Below are 6,675 nucleotides of genomic sequence, written 5' to 3'. Positions count from 1 at the left end.
AAACGAGCCAATTCGAGCTAAATCCTTTGTGTAGTTCCAAATACTACTCTCTTGAAGTATCCTACATAGACAATATAATTATCAATGATACTACTACTACTGCTGCTATAACTAATTATTAGAACACCGTATATAAACATGGAATATAGACGGTTTGTATCTGAATACTAAAAATTAGTTGACTGTCGATCCCGGTCGTCAAGAAATCTTCAGGAGGCAAGGACATCGGTCACGAGATTCTAGGTTTGAGTTCAGGAGTATCAAGTATTCGAGCTCGAGCCAAAAATTGTTAAAGTAATAGGACTCCAGCTAAACATGTTCAAAACTGCTCGACCCGGGTTTAGGGTTAACGACTCAAGTGGCTCTCTCACAACTCATTAACTTATCGAGACGAACCGAGAAGTGAGCCGAGCCAACTGCTCATCCAACCGAGCAAACTCGAGCCGGTGGCTCACACGAGCCGAACCGAACCGAGCTGATTGCTTACCCCAACCGAGCCGGTTCGATCCATCGGCTCAGTTGAGCTGACTCGAACTCAGCATATGGACTCGTTTCAACGGAGCTGGTTCGAGCGATTGGCTCCAATCAAAACGACTCGATGACTCGTCCCTACCGAGCCGGCTCAAGCCTTTGGCTTAATTGAGCCCAGTCGATTGGTCTTCCCAACCAATCCAGCTCAAGCTGCTCGCTCAGTTGAACCGAGCCGAGCCGGTTGACATCACTATCCCGGTTAGGCTTCTACTTTGGCTAAAACATTAGACCGTGCAGTTCTCAACCTTAATTGTAAGAACTACAGTATATACTTATATTGATGCTCACGGCATCATTAACCAACGAATTTCGAGGTAATTTGTTTTGCATCTTTTGTGCGTGTTTTGTGTCGCTTTTTTGAGCCTATTCCCACATTTTATGCGTCACCGGAAGTGGATCAAAATGGGCCTACCAATATGGTGGAACAAGTTATTGCTGTTCCGCCACCAATGAATTTCGAGATCGTTTCCTTCACATCGTTTTGTGCCGTTTTGTGCGTCATGAGAAGTGGGTTAAAATCAGTCCCCAAGCTGGGACGAAAATGAATCACTGTTCCGTCACCAACGAATTTCGAGGTTGCTTCTTTCGCATCGTTTAGTGCCAATTTCATGTCGTTTTGAGCGCGTATTTTCACGTTTTGTGCGTCTCGGAAGTAGGTCAAAATGGGCTTCCAAGATGGGACGAAAATGACCAAGAGTTCCGCCACTATCGAATTTCGAGGTCGTTAATTTCACATCGCATACCCTTTTGTGCGCCTATTTCGACGATTTGTGTGTCACTGGAAGAGGGTCAAAATGGGCCTCGACGGTGGGACGAAAATGACCCACTGCTCCGCCACTACCGAATTTCGAGGTCCTTCCTTTCGCATCGACTAGCGAATGTTTCGTGCCGTTTAGTGCCCCTATTTCCGCGTTTTGTGCGTCACCGAAAGTGTGTCAAGATGAGCCTCCAAGGTGTGACGAAAATGATCTACTGTTCCGACACTATCGAATTTCTAGATCGTTTCTTTCGCATCGCTTAGTACCTTTAAAAAAAGTTTCTGCATATATTTCTCGTCTTGTGCATCACCCGAGGTGAGTTAAACGGGCCATTAAAGTGGGAGTCAAATGGCTCAGTGTTCAGCCACTATCGAATTTCAGGATCGTTTCTTTCGCATCGTTTAGTGCCTGTTTTGTACTTTTTGTGCGTCACCAGAAGTGGGTCAAAATGGACCTATGAATATAACAAAACAAGTTAATGCTGTTCCGCCACCAACGAATTTGGAGGACGATTCCTTCACGTCGTTCAGTGTGTATTTTGTACCTTTCTGTTCGCCTATTTCCACGTTTTGAACATCACCAGAAATGCATCAAAATGGTCCATCAAACTGTGAGGAAAAACAGCCATTGTTCCGCCACTATCGAATTTGGAGGTCGTTTCTTTCGTATCGTATAGTGCCTGGTTTGTACCGTTTTGTGCTCCTATTTCCACCTTAGTGCGACAACAAAAATGGGCCAAAATGGCCTACAAGTGTAGCGGAATAACTATTCCGCCATATTTGTAGGATAACATTGACCCATTTCCGGTGACGCACAAAACGTGGAAATAAGCGCACAAAACGACACAAAAATGGAAATTTAGCTTAATTACATGGAAATTTTAAGTTTGTACGGTACGCTTAATTATATGGAAAATTTTATACCTTTTTCCTTTACGTTGATTTGGGACTTTCAAATTTTATTCTTTTTTCAACTGAAAAGTATCTATAAGTCAACAAGGAAATAATTATTAATGATAATTATAATAATTATCTATATAATTGAATTCATTGTAATTTGGTCCATGACAAACACTTTACCATTTCGTACAAGCTTTTATGCTCGTTCTTTGCACGTATCAGATAAAATATCAATGTAAACAAACTGAACAACGGGAGAACAATTAAGAAAAATATCTAAAATTCGATATATTTTGTGTGAATATATATCCAACAACGTGCATGTATTTTCATTGGGAAGGCCGATAGGGGCTGAATTTGATCGTAAACACTATCGGTGGTGTCACTATACATCTGAGCAACACCGATAAATATGGATTCGACACAAATATTCGTCATTTTCTACTACTTTTACATGTCTCGGTGAACACTCCCTCAGGCCCCCTTGGTTCGAATTGTAAAAAAAAAAAAAAATCTCCTCTGTTCCCCAGCCGATACCGCGAAAACCATGAATGTGACACTAACAACTGCCATTTTCTACTACTTTTTACCTATCCCGGTAAAAACCCCTATGATCCTCTGGTTCCAATTTTCAAAAAACAACGCCTTTGGCCCGCAGTCGATGGGGGCTGCATTTGGAAGTCAACGCCTGTGGAAGTATCACCATTCCTCTTAGCGACAGTGAAAACTATGGATTTGACACTAATATCGGTCATTTTCTATTATTTTTACATGTCTCGCAATTTTCTATCCCCGGTGACTCCCGACACGCATACAATGGTGGCTAAATTTGAAAATCATCGCTAATGAAAGTATCACCATTGATCTCAGCGACCGCGAAAACTACGGATTTGACACTAATATCGGTCATTGTGGATTATTTTTACATGACTCTTAATCCCCTTTATAATGCCTCCTTAGCTGGTCGGAGGTAAATGTGAAAGTAAACACGGTCTTTAGTTTCACCATTGAGCTCAGCGACCCCGAAAACTATGGATTTGACATTAATATCGGTCATTTTCGATTATTTTTACATGTCTCGGAATTCCGCCCTTTGGTGACCTAAGGCCTGCATACAATGGTGGATCAATTTGAAAGTCATCGCTAATGGTAGTGTCACCATTGATCTCAGCGACCGCGAAAACCATAGATTTGACATTAATATCGTCATTTTGGATTACTTTTACGTTTCGGTATCCCTCTTCCTCCCCGTTGACTACCGGACCGCAGCCAAATGGGTTGAATTTGGAAGTTAATGCGATCAGAGTTTCACCATTGATCTCAGCGACTGCGAAAACTATGAAATCTACACTAATATCGGTCATTTCCTACTACTTTTACATATCACGTTAAGCACCCTCCGGAGACCCCCTGGTTCGAATTTTGTCAAAAACGCTTCACGTTGGTGTGGAAACTGGACCAAGGTACCTGTGACCAAAATTTGGTTACTCTCGGTCAACTTGTCTGGTCCCCAGGCCGGTCCCGGTAAACGTTCCACTGAGACCCCCTAGTTCGAAATTTGAAAAAAAAAAAAGAACTCTTCGTCTTGATCTGGGGCCTAGACCAAGCTGCCCGTGACGAAATTTTGAAAAGTTTCTGTCCACTCGTCTGGTCCACAGGCCGCACAAAGATAGATAGACAGACACAAATAAACTCTTTATTTTATTTATATTAGGGAGGCCCAACATAGTTTATACGGTTTACCCAACATTGTTAGGGTCGTCAAGTCTAGGAGGCTTAGGTGGGCAGGTTATGTAGCTAGAATGGAAGAAAGTAGAAACGCTTTCAAAGCCTTGACTGGTAGACCCATAGGAAAACGACCATTAGGAAGACCTAGGCGCAGATGGGAGGACAATATTAAGATGGATCTCGCAGAGATAGGAATACAAAGTAGAAACTGGATCCAATTAGCTAAGGATAGAAGTCAGTGGAGAGCTTTTGTGAACGCGGCACTGAACCTCCAGGTTCCATAGGCCATAGAGTTAGTTAGTTAGTTATATTAGAAAGGCCAGATCCGCCGTTATTGTAATAGAGTGGTGCTTGAGCGATTGATCGTAGAAATTCAAACTCCGATAAGTGATAATTTCATAGGCTTGTTTTATTACAAGTTTAAACTCTTTAGTCAGTAGAGAAGAGGGCATGAATCATGGGTCATAGTTGATGACAATGGGTTTTGGTGGGTCTGTGGGTCACAGTGGGTCGTGTGTCACGATATGTGGTGAGTCAATTTGTCGTGGCTAAAGCTTTCATTGCTCCACGCCCTCTCTGAACTACAGTATTGAAAATTAATCAGTGAAAATCAACTGCAATTGATCAAACAATTGAAAGTAATTGCTGATAAAATCAATTGCAATTGAATTAATTGCCAATTAATTTCAATTGAAATTGAATGACTGAATTTGCTGCAATTAGTTTCCACTGCAATTACTTTCAATCAATTGATTAATTGAAATTGATTCTCCATTATTAATGGCCAACTGCAATTAACAATTAATCATTACTTACTTCAATTGTTAATTGGAATTAACAATTAAATTTACACATTAATTGTTAATTGTTAATTCAATTGAAATTTGCCCAACACTGATTATTAGAATATCGAATTATGCACTCGTTGAAGCCCGTGAAGGAAATTTCGTTGTGGAAGGAATCTATCCAAATAGAAAAATAAATAAATAAAAGAAACGGAAGTAATAGTGTTATTAAATAGTTTTATTTCACAATCTTATTGTGCAAATAGTGTTGATATTTTTTGGTTTCTCTAGTGATAATATACAGTAACATAGCACAGAATTGCAACATAAATTAATAGAATTGCTATACAATTAAGTATAATTTTCGTTTCTGATTCAGGAGATCCAGATTCGATTTCGATGACAACAAATGCAGTTTTGGCTCTACGTTAAAATATTGGTGTATTTCTTTTATAGCATTGATGTTCAAAATAGTTGTTAAATTTCATATTTCACTCTTTTGCGATATTTTTTCTCGACTCTTACATGTAGATCCAGATAATTATATAAATTCTATGAGCTTCGATAGATCTTGTCAGTCATCTTGCTGAATAAAGTGTACGGAAATTGAATACAAAGGTGGAAACTAAGTACAGTAGAACACTTCTGATTTGTCACCTTTGGGACTGGGGATATGGTCGGAACGCAAAAAAGGTCGGATTATCAGAAAGTACAGAAGATTTGTTGTAATGCTTACATTGAGTTCCTTGGCAATGTTTTGGAGTGATTCCCCTTTGGAGTCTTTGTAGCATAGCTATTTTTTTTTCATTTAATGAAAGATTAACATGTTTACGTTTCACTCCTGATACGTTGAAAAGACACTGTACTGTAAGGAACACAGAACAACACCGTCGTAAAACCAACGAACAGTAAGCACTAAAAACTGCACAGTACAGTACAGAAAACACGCACAACGAAAGAAACGTTACAAAATATGACGGAGTACTAAAGCAGACAAGCGGTAACAGCAAGTAAACAACAGTGCCGCGACGGCGGTAAACGACAGTGGACCTCGTGAGTCACCAACGAGTCAGAACAAGTTCGGCTCGACCAGCCGAGGGCGGACGAGAGGGGTTTTACTGAACTATCAAAGATATCTTTACATTATAAACACGTAAGGGCACCAGTGTACCCAGGATATACGTATAGTAAAAGCAGAGCTACACACAACACTCAACATTGCTCGTACAGGATGCAACAGACGTAGTTGTGAAGTGTGTGTGATTGGATTGCTCTAAGACTGTTCTGCAAGTCAAAGCAGCGTGCGTTGTTAAAAATTAAGGTGGTACCAGGTAGGAAAACAAGATAATGCCATGCGCTCTCTTCAGCAGCGTTGCCAGACTGACCAAACGCGAGAAACAAATGCAAGACAAAAATGGACCGTTTCACCCTCTGAGGGTTGTGCATTGACATGAAAGCTCTTTCATTTTTGAAACCCACACAACTTTTTTCACTTACCCACACATGTTTATTTATTTATTTTGCTTTAAAATTATGGAGAAAAAAATAAAATTAATAGATAATTATGAATGTAATATTGCTGTTAGTTTGCAGCATGCAAATAATAATAATAATAATAATAACAATAATAATAACTCACCGATTTGTGAATTACCAAAACAGAAGTTATGATAATCTTCCAAGGGAACCATCCTCATTTTCCATTAAATTCTGCTTCGTGTTCGAATTATACGGAAAAATTTTCATGCAATTTAACTTATTTTGTGGGAAGGTGAAGGTGGCAGATGTGGTGTCATAATATTTTATTCACTGTCACATTGACTGACTAAAAAACGCATTCATTCATGGTCGATAATAAGTTTATTTCGAATTTTCATTTTTGATACACTGATTTTACTGAACGACGAAACACACACACACAGCACCCAAAACGTCACTACAACGAATTGCAGCGAGTTGTGAACTACTAGTAAT

The sequence above is a fragment of the Thermobia domestica genome, chromosome 6, assembly GCF_964235325.1.
Source record: "Thermobia domestica chromosome 6, izTheDome1.hap1.1, whole genome shotgun sequence".
Lineage (NCBI taxonomy): Eukaryota > Metazoa > Arthropoda > Insecta > Zygentoma > Lepismatidae > Thermobia > Thermobia domestica.
This window is presented reverse-complemented; position numbering follows the sequence as displayed.